This window comes from Prosopis cineraria, unplaced genomic scaffold (genome assembly GCF_029017545.1).
Source record: "Prosopis cineraria cultivar Desert tree isolate PC_DT_omini unplaced genomic scaffold, ASM2901754v1 PC9, whole genome shotgun sequence".
NCBI classification, from domain to species: domain Eukaryota; kingdom Viridiplantae; phylum Streptophyta; class Magnoliopsida; order Fabales; family Fabaceae; genus Prosopis; species Prosopis cineraria.
In genome coordinates this window covers 8,357,861-8,373,391 of record NW_026555340.1, presented here as the reverse complement: position 1 = coordinate 8,373,391, position 15,531 = coordinate 8,357,861, and the positions used below count along the sequence as shown (strand labels likewise).

The 15,531-nt window shown below is 31.0% G+C and overlaps 1 long non-coding RNA gene across 2 annotated transcripts; it reads left to right on the top strand.

Moving 5' to 3' along the window:
- The first annotated feature begins 1,633 nt into the window (after positions 1–1,633).
- Positions 1,634–3,299, top strand: LOC129319374 (uncharacterized). 2 transcript variants are annotated; one of them, XR_008595491.1, is made up of 5 exons: positions 1,634–2,004; positions 2,079–2,205; positions 2,292–2,570; positions 2,656–2,753; positions 2,829–3,299. It is a non-coding gene; the product is annotated as an uncharacterized LOC129319374 (long non-coding RNA). The 2 variants fall into 2 exon arrangements; XR_008595490.1 differs by having other exon boundaries at positions 2,079–2,570.
- Positions 3,300–15,531: the final 12,232 nt, after the last annotated feature.

Below are 15,531 nucleotides of genomic sequence, written 5' to 3'. Positions count from 1 at the left end.
TACCTCTTTGGATTGTCAACCATATATAATTTTTCACTATCACTTCATTTTTACCATTATATTGCTCTCACTTCCTTATCGTTACACAACTTTTGAAATTCAATTATAGGAAAAGTTAACTTTTATTTATAAGATAGAATATGGTTTATGAAATAATGTTCCATTATTGATAGATGACTCCACCTTAAAGAGAAAGGTAAAGAATAAGGCTCATGTTGAAGGTTCTATTTGCGAAGCGTACATTCTTGAAGAAACTTCTACGTTTTGCTCTTATTATTTTGAGGAACATGTTCAATCAAGAACTAGAAGAGTTCCCTGTAATGATGATGGTGGGGAGCGTGATGATTATCCTCCTATCTTTATCTTCAATTATCCTAGCCAACCACATGGAAAAATAACACAAAACACTCATCAACTTACCCCAGAGGAGGAATATGCAATAATCTTGTATGTTCTTCTTAATTGTCCTGAAGTTAAACCTATTCTCAAGTAAGATTTTATATATATCACATTGTAATTTCCTATTTGACTCAACATATACTTTTTCTAAGGCTAATCTTTTTTTTTTGTGTTATATAGCATTTATGTCAATGAATTGCTTTCTATGGATCATACTTTATCAAATGAGAAGGTGGATAAGTGTATATCTTCCAAATTTCCTACATGGTTCAAAGATTATGTAAGTTTGTGTTAATAACTTTCTATGAGATCATATTTTATAAAATCATACTAATGTAGATATTTTATTTGAAATAGATTTTCAATCCTCAAAATAATATACAAGATGAGTTATTGATTTCTTTGGCTTGGGGTCCTATGAGGCCAGCAAAAACATTTCATCAATGGTCAGTAAATGGATACAAGTTTCATACTAATGTATGGGCAAAAGGGAGGAAGACCACTAATAGTGGAGTTATGGTTAAGGGAAGTAATCATGGTCAACTTGAATCTTCTTACTTTGGTGTCTTAGAGGAGATAATACAATTACAGTTCACTGGAAAACCATTCAAGTTTTTAACAATCTTTAAATGTAAATGGTTTGATCCTAGTTCAAGAGGAACTCGAGTTTCTCCTAAATATGGCACTGTTGAGGTAAATGCGAAAAGAACATACAAGAGGGATGATCCGTTTATTCTTGCACAACAAGCTCAACAAGTGTATTTTACACCATGTCTAAAATTAATTATTGCCAAGAAAAATTGTCTTGTTGTTATTACAACCAAAGCGAGGAATAGAGTTGATGATATTGATAATGAAAATGAAGATACACCATTTCAAGATGACACCAATCGACAAGTCCAATTAATTGAGTATGAACATAATGAACAAGATTTACAAGATAATATAGGTGAGAGTGAAGAATTTGATAATGCACTCTCATGTGAGAATGAAGAGGATATTGATGATCATTCACAATCAAGTGATGAAAATTTGAATGAAGATATACTGCCTACTGATACATCTGAGACAGAAGAAGATCCTCCTTCTGATTATTATTTAGCCAGTGATTGATTATAATTGGTAAAGTAATTATTATTATGTTGTTTATTATGCCTATTAGTTAGTTTGTTATTATAAAATTTTATTTTATTTAGTTATCTACTTATTTATTTATTTAATTAACTTTAGATGACGTCTTCTCAAAAAGATATAGTGATATCTAAGAAGAAGAAGAAGAAGGCTAAGATAATGAAATCATCACAATCCCCAATCACTTGCTTCTTTTTTAATACCTCAGACACAGCCATCACTACCTAATACACAGCCATCACTACCTTATACACGACTATCACCGCCTAAGACACATCCTTTGCCACCCCAATCACCATTGGTCACACAATTACCACGAACTCAGCCGCAAGTTGCTAGCAGTCGATCACCGAGATCTGAGGTTGATTCTTCTAGACTGAGTACAGATATAGCTGGCTTGTCTAATCAAACATATGATGCCGGGTCTAGATTAAGTGATGGTCGCCTAGTGATTCGACCTGAGGGTAATGAGGAGTAAGTATCTTTTATTAAAATTTTTATGTTATCATTTGTTACTTGTTATATACTAATTCTTGTTCTTTTTGTAGGTTTCTTCCTTCAGTTGAATCAGTGTCAATCTTATCTAGAATAATCCATTCAAAGTATGAGAGTGGATGGCCTGCATTTAGTAAAGTCCCAGAAAATGTTAAAAATTTATGGTTTAATGAATTCAAAGTGAGCTAATTTACTAATTCTTTACAACTTATTGATACAAATATTTTATTTTGTAGCACTTGACATTTTCATATTTTTATATGTAGCTAAGATGTGCTTGGGACCCAACTTTAGATGGTGATGTTCATAAAATATGGAAGAAGAAATGTAGTGGGGTAATTCGCTCCTCTTTAAGGGACATTCGAATTGGTAAAACAAAAGGTGAATGGTTAATGCCTGGACCTCAAAAGGAGCTTGAAAAATATTGGGAAAGTGATGAATTTAAAGCCAAATCTAAGAAAAATAAAAAAAATTGAGCAGCTAACATAGGAGGATGTGTGCATAGAGGGGGACGAATAACATTTGCAGAGCATAGAAGAAGAATGGTAAGAATTATTCAAATATGTATGTATTTTTTCATTCTTTAATTATTGAGTTAATCCTATCATTTTTTATAAATCATGTATGAAGTTGAATTGGGAAGGCCTTGTGAATATCCTGAGGTTTTCAAGAAAATTCAACATGATGAGGAAAAAGGTTGGGTTGGAAAGAGAGCTGCTGACACTTATGTAAGTTATTTAAGTCTTTATTCTTTTTTTTTGGTTTTTAGGCATACATTTTAACATTATTTTGTTTTAATGCAGAATGAGTTTGAGCGATTAAAAGAATGTCAAGAATCCGATGCTAGTATTTCCAATTCTGCTTTATGGCTTCAGGTGGTTGGGGGGGGAAAATAAGAGGGGTCGAGTTTATGGGCTTGGAACATAGGCAGGGCTTCTTAATTCTAATGGAACTCAATGTGCCAATACATCTGGTGAGATTGCACTCTTAAAGAAACAACTAGAAGAACAGAAAAAATTTTATGAGGATAGATTTGAAAAGGTTGTTGAATCTTTGCAAGTAAGGGAGGAAGAATTTCGAGCTAGGGAAGAAAGAAGGGAGGAAGAATTTTGTGCTAGGGAAGAAAGAATGGATCAAAAATGGGCAATGATTATGGCACGGATAAGCAAATTTAAAAAGGTGGTCCTTCTAAAACCAATGATGGGAGGGTTGTGGTGATTTGGAGAATGACTCACAAGAAGATGGTTCTGATGATGAAGAGGATGATGAGGATGATGAGTTCAGTGAGAATGAATTTATGTGATTTCATGTTTTATGTGTTATGACTTTTATTGCATAGTATTATGAACTTTGCTATAAACATTATGATATAATGCAATTTTTTGATGGTTCAATTGTGACATATGTGCTTATATGTCAACTATTTTTAGTTGTTGTCTGTTATTTGAGAAATATTTTAACAGGTTTATAATAAAATTTTTAAATAATCAAATAAATAATGATAATAATATAGAGTTCTCACAAAATTTCTTATAATAAAATTCTGTGAGAATAAATTTCTTATGAAAATTAATTCATCAAATTAGTGAGAAAAATAATTAAACAAACTGTTAGCATTTCTCACGGTGTATTGTTATGAGAGAATTTCTCATGGATGTTGTATATAAGAATTTGTCTTATATTTCTCTCAGCATTATTTTAAAAGAAATTCTCTCAGCTTTATTATGCATGAGAATTTCTCATAGAATATTATCATAGGAAATTCTCACAACATCCTTATATGAGAGAATTTCTCATGCCAATAATATGTGAGAAGTTGTCACAAATTTATATTACAGGAAATACTCTCACAAAGTTTCTGCAAGAACTTCTCACGGATTTCATCTCAGTAAGAACTTCTTACAGATAAGGGCATGAGAAATGATTCTCACGGTTCCATTCGTGTGAAATTTTTTTTCCTTCGATAGGTTTAGTGACGAACCTTTTGGCGTGAGAAATGCTATGAGAAAATTATTTCTCACAGAAATTTAAGTGATTTCTCACAGATTTATGTCGTAAGAAAAATGTTGTTTTGTTGTAGTGTATATCATCATTGTCATCAACCACAACATCAACATCCTATAATTGAGATGTACTCAACATTGGCATGTTCAGTCTTTTACCATGCCATATCCAAACTCTATAGCTATTGAGAAACTCCTCACAAATTAAGTGTTTATATATCTTATATGCACTTAGCCACCTCTCATTCAAACAATCCCTACAAGGACAATAGAACCTCCTACTATCATCTTCAGCATGCTCTAAGAAAATTCCAAAAACCCCTTAACCCCATTAGCATATTCTAGGCTCGTTTATTTGGCATCTATCTAACTACAATCCATGTTTAATTTGTCTTTCTAAAATATGAGAGTTCATTGATTATCACTAAATCCACTATGAGAGGGCCAAACAATGAGTTATATATTAAAAAAATTAGGAAATAGGCATGCTAACATAATAATTTCTAATTTTTTGAGAATATTTTTTAGAGTTAGCTTCCCTCCTATCTAATAAGTAGGAAGGAAGCCAACTTTATATTTTTTGGCCCTTTCCATATAGAGGAAAGGGCAAAACTTTAAGTTTAAAAAAATTTCAACAAAGCCTCCCTTAAAAGTTGGACTTTTCAATAAATTTATAATAAAAAATATAAGGAGAAAATAATATTTTTAAACAAAACAAAGTTGCATGCAATCTCTAATGGCCTCGAGCCTCTACCAGCACTCCACCAGTATAAGAAAATAAACTAGTAATGTAATCACAATAATTTAATTCATAAGAAATAAACTAGCCAAATACAATTGATGTATGCATAATTTCCAATTTTTTTGAGAATATTTTTTAGAGTTCTTTATTAAAAATAGGGTCAAGAATGAAAATTTGGCAATTCCAACAATTAGTTTTATATTAAAAATTTAGCATAGAAATAGGGCCAAGCATCCCTCCTATTTGAAGCTAACTTCATATTCTTTGGCATTTTCTTATAAAACAAAGGGCAAAACATTAAGTTTAAAAAGAATTTTAGTAGAGTCTCCCCCAAAAGTTGGACTTTTCAATAAATTTACAATTGAAAATACAAAGGAGAAAATAATATTTTTAAACAAAACAAAGTTGCATGTAATGCCTAACAGCCTTAAGCTTCTACCAGCACTTTATCAACTTACAAAAAAATAAATTATTCATGTAATCATAACAATTTAATACACAAAAATCAATCAATCTAAAATAAAATAATATAAGGCTACTTTTGCATTTAAAACATAACCATGGTATTTCAAAATTCTAGGTACAATTTTTACTACTGGCTCAGGTGCCTCACATAGGTGCATCATGCCAATTATCAAACCCAAGATTTAGTGGTCAAAATTTTCATGAAAAAAAAATAATCCAATAGATATCTAAAGCATAATCCGTATTAATTTACATATCACGCATAGACAAATGCATTTGACTTTCAACAATGGTGTTTTTAATTTGATAATCTTTCAATTCTCTTGTTTGAAAATTCATATATCTAAAAATCCCAACAAACAAGGGTTTGCTTCTTTAATTTATCCTTTTATCTTTCATATATCTAAAAATTCATCCAAGAGTTTGCTTCTTAAAAATTCATATATCTAAAATTCATCTATCTTTCATATATATAGATATATATATATATATATTTCTTCCAAGGGTTTGCTTCTTTAATTTATAACTAAAAATCCCAACAGACGAGCACTGTGTATATACCAAATCTCTTAATTAACTTCAAATTCATGACAAAAGTCAAGATTAATTTGAAGTTGAAAATAGATTAAGGTACAAAACACAGTTAAGTCCTAACCTAAATCATGAGAATTTGAAGCTTTCAACACCTTGTTTCCTCTAATAGTTGAACTTTCAGGGAAGGAGGGAGGCTTTTTTGATGAGTTCCAGCAGCTACTTTGATAGGATTTCCTTGTATTTCAATATCGCTAGCTGAGTTGTTATAAGAGTAGAGGTTGAGATTGATTGAGACAAAGAATAGAGATGAGAACAATGAATCTGAGACTTACAAGGGTTGAGATTAAGAGTTTAAAAACAAAGAACCAGAGAGTCAGTGTGAGTGTGAGATTGAAGGTGAAGTAAAGAGACTACTGATGAATCTATAGGCAGCCTAAGGGTAGAGATTGAGATTGATTGAGATTGAGAGTGTGAGTGTTAGAGGGCAATTGTGAGAGTGAGTATGAGTGCGAGTGTGAGAAAGCACAGTGAAGATGATGATAAATCTACAGGTGATGTGAGGAGGGGGAAAGTTTAAAAATTAGAAAAGATGATAAATCTACATTGATTATAAGGAATACCTAGTGTAGATATTGTTGGATCATGTGTTTTAATGATTACAAAATTATGAGAAGAGATATTTGTGATATGTGCAAATATAAAGAATCATGGATGAAGACAAAACATCAAGAGCATGAAGAATCAAGAGAAGATGAAGAAGTTTAGGATAAGTTATTTAAATTATCTTAAATTCAATATGAAAACTTAAAGAGCTTAATTACTTTTCATAATCATAAGATAAATGCATCATATGTCTCATTTATATGCATTAAGACTCATCTAAGTATGTTAAAGCTTGTAAACAATGTCTTTCTTATGTGTCGTATTTCATACAAGCTGTTTGCATTGTGAGAGGTAGAATCATGCATGATTCTATAGGTTACTTACAAGTTTTTGCATGTTAGGCACATTGATTACTAGATCATGTAAGAGTGAAGAAGTGATTCACCCATGATTAAGCACTTGTGTTATGTGATGCTTTAAGCTTTAGTTCTGCATGTAAAACCATGCGTGAGAGGCATTGTTGTCCATGTAAGTTTTAGCAACTATGCTTCATTCCATTGTGTTAAAGTACAAAACCATGTGTGAGACTGATGATAGCCACGCGTGATTTGTCACCTGTTACATGATCACATTTTTCTTTATTGAATCTTAAGTCTCCTCAAGTCAAGCTAAAATTATTCACATGTATGATCATTGACTCATAAATCTATATCTCTTGATTATGCAAAATCTTGCTTGAGTTATGTGTAGTACCACGTATAAAAATGCACCAAACTAGTTTGTGCTTTAGTGCTTACAATTTCATGAGTGATAGCTTTTTAGTTCCACATGAGTTTTGATCACATACAATGGCTTTGGCATTCTGCCATCCATTTCAAGTGTAAAAGAGAAGAGATTCTACGTGTGATTTGTCACACAGAACTAATGATAGTTTCTTATATGCAAAACCAAGTATGAAAGCTAATGGTGCACTCGCAAGTTTTAGCACTTTGAAATGAGAGTATATTCATAAGTGCAAAACCACATAAGAAAGCAATAAGGTACACGTTAATTTTAGAACATAGAACTGAATTTATATCATGAGTGCAAAACCACATGAGAGAGCAATATGGTACCATACTAGTTTTAGAACACAAAATTGGATGCTTATTTAAAAGTGTAAAACCACACGTGAGAGGTTAAGGTGTTCACACATGATTTATCACATATAGATTCCTGGAACAATTCCAATGCAAATTCACATGTGATTATACCAGTCACTCACAATAAAATGCACCAATGGATAGAATCACTATTCTAACAGTCTGTCAACTTCCAAAAACTATATAAGTAATTCATTTTAAACCAGAACTAGAACTAATGATCCTTGAGTGAATAAATTATCACTTGCACATTTAAAGAGCTTCTAAATTGTGCTTTTACATCTTGCATTCATTTATTATTCTTCAAAAGAATTGTGAAAAGTTTTCATAAGTTTATAAGCTTTCAATTGTATTTTCATCTACTCTTTAAGAGAGTTTTCTACAAAGCTTATTTTATTTTCTCAAAATCTTGAAAAGAAATTTTTCAAGTGTTTATAACAACTTGCTAGATTGTAGCAAGATTTATTAAATGAATCAAGACAAGTTTAGTCTTGAGAGTTATACTATGGTAGCAAGTACCCATTGAAGCTTGTAATCTTAGTTGAAAATCTCAAGTGTGATCTTGAGGATTGGACACAAGCCAAGTTTAAGGTGAACCAGTATAAATTTCATGTGTCTTATCTTCTTTCTTCACTATTTAGTTCTTCACTCTCTTCAAGTTTTTAAAAATTTTTAAGTATCACCCAATTCACCCCCTCTTAGGTGCCAGCCTATCATAACAAATATTATAAAGTTAAAATTAGAAAAAAAAATTGATATCTACACTAGTTATATAGAATAACTAGTATAAATATGTTAAAATAAAAAGTAAAAAAAAAATTATAAAGCACATCTACACTAATTATATAGTATAACTTGTGTAGACATGTTGAAATAAAAAATTAAAACAAAATTATAAAACATATCTACATTAGTTATATAGTATAATTGGTGTAGATATGTCAAAAACAATTGTTTTGAAAAAGTATAAAACATATCTACACTAGATATTTGTACTAACTGGTACAGATATGTAAAAATAATTTTTTAAAAATATTAATAATATATCTACACTGGTCACTTATATAACCAGTGTAGATATTAACACAGCTTCAATTTTTTTATGAAAATATCACTGTCTTCTATTTCTATACCACATGCGCCATAAGTGATGTAGATAGGGGGTTTAATTATTCTATTTTGTACTAGTGATTTCTTCTTGATTCATTTCGACCATTCACATTTCTTAGGATAAATTGCATAAATTCTTCATTTTCACTTGTTTCATTTATTCATTTTGAGCCTACATTGTCATATCTTGAATCTATACTTAAATTCAAGCTTGGTCTAGCCCAATCATGGAACATAAGGCCCATTAACTTTGTGCTTGTAAATTCTCAAGTTTTTTGCCCAATTAACTTATATTCTAGAATTATACGTTAAATTTAAAAAATCATAACTACTTCTAAAACACTCATTTGGAAATGATCTAGATCTTGAATTAAACCTTGAGAAGTCCTATTCAATGGAAAAATAATTTCCAAGAGATCTTGTGTACCATAGACAACTCATAAACTCAAGAATTACACTATTCCAAATTTGCCAATACATTTTTCAGATTTCAAACCCCAACTTTGAAAATTCATAACTTATTTGTTAAAACTCATGTGAGAATGATTCTAATGTATGCCTAAACATGTTGAACTCAATTATATGTAAAAAATATATAGTGAACATTCCATCATACATATGGTTTCAAAATCACACACAAAGTTCAACTTTATAAAATCTCTTCCTGTCACTTCCAAATTTTTACCCTTAATGTTTAAAATTAATAACTAATTATGTATATATTTGATTTAGAAAAAACAAGACTCTTTTTAAACCTTAGCACGTCCTTTGTGAATGTTCCAAATATTGTGTTCACATTCAAAATAAAAATTCCAAAAACTGCCACACAATAAGGCAAACTTGAATATGGACATTGACAAACTTGTGTTTAAATCTCATAGATTAACTTAGGGCTTGAATCTCATACATGCTCTTGGAATCTTCCGACATTAAGTACACACATGCATCAATATTGAATAGCATTTCTAAGGTCCCAAAACTTCAATGAAGTCTAGAGAACAAACTAAAAATTTAGATAGCATAACATCCAAGATAAAACCCACATGCAAGCTTCTAATCTTATGGTTTCCATCAAGATTCTTAACATGCAATCCAATAAACATCTTAACTCAACCTTTTTTGCTATTTCCAATACCCAAACCCATGTTCAACATAAAGGAGAAAGAGATTCATCTAGCAAAATTCACATGAAATCTTGGAAACTAAGAGGAAATGGAAGAGAACTTGAAGAAATCATGGTTTATCTTAGAATTCAAGCTTCAAAATTCAAGATCTCCCTCTTCCTCTTCTACTTCTCTTTCAAACCTCTATTCCTCTCTCTCTCTCTCTATCTTTAAAGGAGCTGAACAAAATTGCAAATGGGCAGGAAAGAGTTGTCTTTACTTTAAGACAATATGGCTTCCTTAAGAAGACTCATTAATGGTTTGCTTGTAATTTGTGGCTTGCATGGTGTCTTCTTTTAATCCTTTTTCCTACTTGCTTCTATTTAATTCAAATATAAATTTTGAATCATCTTCAATTAGCTAATAAGGGTTGGTGTCATGAAGTTGTTGTGTAAATAATATTTTGCATATAAGTTGCCATAAGATGCTTTTATGTATGTACATATATATGTAAACTTAAGTATGTGTAAAATTGTGCAACCTAGCCTTATATGTGTCATTTTGTGATGTGTATGGTTATTGTGTAGACGAGGGCTACAGTACAGTGTCGAATATGTGTGTGTGTGTGCAAATATCTGGCTAAATATAGTGAAGGTGAAGTTAGCTAAGTGTGTATATATTTGTGTAACGTTCACCTTGACATTACCAAAGTTCATCATACAATCACAACAAACAATCATAATTAGAAGTAAAGATTGCTCCTAAGCTCACATTATCCATATAAGGGTTAAAACTAATAATCTTTTGAAAATAATTGTGAAATATTTAGGATCCCATAAAAACCTTTTGAATTGATAGTTTGAGCTCAAACTTAAGGATTTATAAAGGTATTAGAAGTATGGAAAAGTTTTGGGAAGCAAACCACTTCAAAACAGGGCCAAAAATGTCATTTTTTAGTGTTTTGGTCCATATGCCGCGGCTCATGGTCAGTGCACTGTGGCTTGTGGCGCAGAATGCTAAATTTTCTCACTGTACCATGCGCCGCGGCTTGCGCAAAATGCGCTGTGGCACACCTGTCCATGACAGCAATGCTGTCATGATAGCTTTTCTAAACGAACTTTGAATGCGCGCCATTTTCACATCCGATGTCCGATTAGAGTAATTCAAATGCCTATGCGAAGCTTATTCAATAAGCTAACTAATGATATAAGTTTTGTTATGATCCAAAATTGTATAAGAATTTTAGACATTCAGATGTAAAAGTCAGTTTTTCAAAGAAATTTTCAACCATTCAAGTACCCAAAACTCACAACTTATACCATTAACCCATTGTGAGGCTTGAACCAAGTTCAATAAACCAAAATACACTTGAGTGACCAATCAAACATACAAAAATATACCAAACATAAAATTTGGCCACTCAATGGCCATTTTACCCAATTTGGCCAAAATACCAAATCAACATCATATATGTTATTTGGCCTCTATTGCCATATAATACACTATAATTACATTATCACCATATAAATAAAACATTCCTTGCACTTATATTAGTGTTTTAGTCCATCACCACAAAAATTACCACATATTCATCTCATATACAATATTGGGCTAAAATAAAAAACAACATAGTATGAAACAAGTGCAACCAATCAAAATGATATGCATTCCTAGTTGGCAACATATAATATTATATAATAAGTTTATGTACACCACTCAAATCAAAATCAGGCTTTACAAAGAGTATAACAGATATGCTAGCCCCTGCCTAATTCCCTCCCTGGCTCAGTCTCACTATTAGCACCTGTAAAATGATAATCCACGGGGTGAGATAAAAATCTCAGTAACTAAGATAATCTACATTATTTATTAACAAGCCAAGTTATAAATAAGCATTAACATAAGTGACATAATCATATCATATAATATCACTACAAATTTGCATGCATGATCCCTAACCATCTGGCCTTCCAATATTCCTGACCGAACCAGTAGGCTATTTCACAGAGCCAAACCACATGTATGGTCTCCAAGCTCACCATCCATGGTAGGACTACCTGGCCAAGGTGTTCTAAACTACTTTTGGACTACTATTTCCCCCTATTACAAGTAATTGGGGTGTCGTTACTCCAACACTGCATCCTACGGATGCTAAGAAGCATAATCTCCAACTCCGCATCCTTTTAGGTACTAAGGAGAATAAGTCTCCAACACCGCACCCATTTTCGGGCACTAAGGAGAGTAAATGCTGCACCTGACGTCCCGAGGTGCCAGCAATGCTATATGGACTTAATCTTCACTATCTCCACTAGGGTGACCTCCCACCCTCTAATATGTCACATTTCACTACATATCTCCACTTAAACATGTATAAACAACTTTCTAAGCAAATATAACAAAATCTTTCCATTTACTTCAAAAATATAGAATTTTACAAACCAATACTCCACTTTTTTCTAAAATAGTTAACCTTTAAAGAATTTATACATATATACTCAACAAATCATAGAAAAGCAACTTGAGAATAACTTATATAAGGTAATAAACAATGTAAATTATCTAGTTACCTCAACCCTTTTGTCACTAAAAGGGTTACCCATGGCATTAAATTTTTTCTTGTGTCAAGGTAAGTCTTCCCACACCATAATCTTCAACAACAAGTACTATATGTTAATTTTCAATTAACACAAGCACTATTAACTACCAATAACCTCCCAATTCTCCCACTTCTCACTCATATTCTCAACAAATAGACTTGTCAAGATTAGAATTTGTTCACTTCATCCCTTTAAGTCTCTTTTTAACTCTATCACAATATAAAACTCAATATCTCAACTTATCACACTTCAACACCCTATGATCAAGTTGGGGCTTGATCCAAAATTCACCAAACAAGAAAGTAGCTTCCTATTACCACATATCCAAGATCAATAAATCTAAATTAAACCTTTAGAGTCAATAGAAACCTTCAAAACATTGACTCATAGCTTAATCCCATCAGACCAAATTCTCACTCTTCTAAATCCCATGGAAAATGAGATGAAAATGTAGAGGAGAAGGGTAAGAAACTTACCCAAGAGTTTGAAGGCTCAAATAATTTTCAAAATCCTCTCAAATTGATGCCCTAGTAGTGCCCAAAGTTGCCCCTTTTGTGCTGTAGGTTTTCCACCCCAAAAACTGTCCATTTATGATGATTCTTAAAAATTTAAGTTGCCTGCTATGTTGTGCACCACAGCACATGCTATGCAAGCCGCGGCTCACGATGCAGCGAGTAACAACTTGTTTTTGCTCCCCTCGATGCTTCCCGACTTGATCCGACTTTCATCCTATCTCAATTTAGAGCCAAATATGACCCAAAAATCCAATTAGCCACCCAAAAACATAATTAAATAAATTAATCATATTTTTAACTAATTTATCCCTTAATTAATCCATTTTTCTAGATTTAAAGTTTTAAGATGTTACAATTTACGTGTTAATGTGTGTCATGCTCTTATATATGTAAGGGGTTGTTTATAGGCCAAACATGCGTGTATGCCTAATGTTGTGTACATAAATGGTCAATCAGGTGTTAAATGTCCTATTTGATATGATCAAGGCTTTAGTGATTGCCAATAGCACTTGGTTTGGAATTAAGGTGCTTGGGTGTGAGAAAATGACTTAAAATTGTCATTTTGCATCCAGGTGTCTAATTTTCAAATGAGATATTAGTTTTAGACAAATCTAGTGTCATTGGTTACATTTTAAAATGAACTTCATGTGAAAACTTGAATCACCCCAATCAGACATGGATGTGAACACAACATATGTTGGAAGTTTGTATCAAAACTGCTATTTTGAATATAAATTTTGATACATGCACTGTAGTGCATGGTGCACATGCTGTGGTGTATGGCACAGAACAAAGACATATGGCTCTATACCACATATTGCGGCACATAGGTCAGTTTTGTCTAAAATTGCTATTTTGCTTCCATTTTCTTTCGATGCTTTACGTATGTATCTTTATGCTTCTGTTATGTAGCAACATAACTTTTAACCTGTTTGAAATAGTTTTGCAAAGATTTACTTTAGGGCCCCAATTAACAAACCAATTTCTTATTGTTTTTAGATTCAAACTCAAGAGTGTTAGCGTGTTATTCCTTAATGTTTGAAAGGGTATTACACATAATAGGTGTTAAAAATTATGCTCTAAAATTTTATATCAAATTTATATTAAAAATAATTAATATCATAAAAATATAAGAAAAGAGAGCTAAACATGCATAAAGAGAAAAAATTAAAAGAATCAAAAGAATCAAAATACTTGGATTGATGTATGGAGGTGAATTAGAGGCTGAAGAAAGAGCAATGACAGCTATGAGTGAACTAAAGGCGAGCTAATGGCAGAGAGAAGAAGCTAATGGGCAAAGAGAAGGAGTTGAGGGTCAAGAGAAAGGAGTTGAAAGAGGAGAAGGAGCTAAAGGCGGAGGGAGAGGAAGAAGCTAAAGGGCGAGTGGGCTACGAGCAACTCATAAGGTAATGACTAAGAGAAGAAGGAGTTAACAGTAGAGGGAGAGGAAAGTGCAAGTTAAAGAAGGAGGAAGAGGCACGAGAGCGAGCTGAAAGAGGAGCAAAAATTAAAAATAAAACTGTAAGGTAGGTTTTAGCAAACATATAACGATTGTTCTGAGGCAAAACTGTCATTATATGCGAATTAATTAATGACATGTCCATAAGAGCTATCGGTAATATGTAGATTTACATTACACAATTAATAATAATATTTATTATTATTGACACTAGTTGGATTCAAACTTGTGGCTTGACTTGTGTAAAACAAAACAATTTCACCACCAAGCCAAATGGTTTAACTGATATTCATTATTTATCTAATATTATTTTATTAAATACTATATCTATAATAATATATAATTAATTAATTATTATAATATTCATCTAAATGTTAATAATATTAATATTATTTATATTATGTTTATACTATTTATATAAACATTAATTATTATTAATAATATTATGCTGATATTAATACTAATATTATTTATTAATTTTTTGGACAATTAATTAATAACAGGTCCAAGGGAACTTATTTTTATATGAGTAATTAATTATTTGTCTAATGTGATACTATTATATATTATTTATATAACAATATAATATTAATTAGTTTTTTAATATTTATCTAACATTAATATTTTTAATAATAATAATAATATTATTATTATTATTATTTATATTGCTATAGATAAAAATATTATGTATATTATATTTAATTTATTTATATTAACAATTATATTATTAATATTAATATTATATTGATATTGATATTGATATTATTTATTAATATAGTAATATATTAACAATAAATTAACAATAGGTCAAAGCAACCTGTCGTTAATATTACCTTATCATGATAGTTTATTAATAAACTGTCATTAAGTTTATATTAATATAATTAATGATATAATATTAATTAAGGATATACTGAGCTATGGGATCATAATCATGACAGGTCCTTGTCAAACTATGTGCATAAAAATTCATTTAATATAATTAAAATTATAATATTAATTAATATTATATATATTAATAATAATTTTATTTGAAAAAATGTTGAGGGTTCATTACATTAATGACAGGTCCCCTCATACTTGTCATTAATATTACCATCCTCATCACATGTTATAAAATTGAACTTAAAAATATAATTTTAATTATTATTATTATTATTATTATAATTGGTATTTCTATAAATGATTTTTCATGCTATACATAACAAGTACATGTTTATTAGGGACCTATCA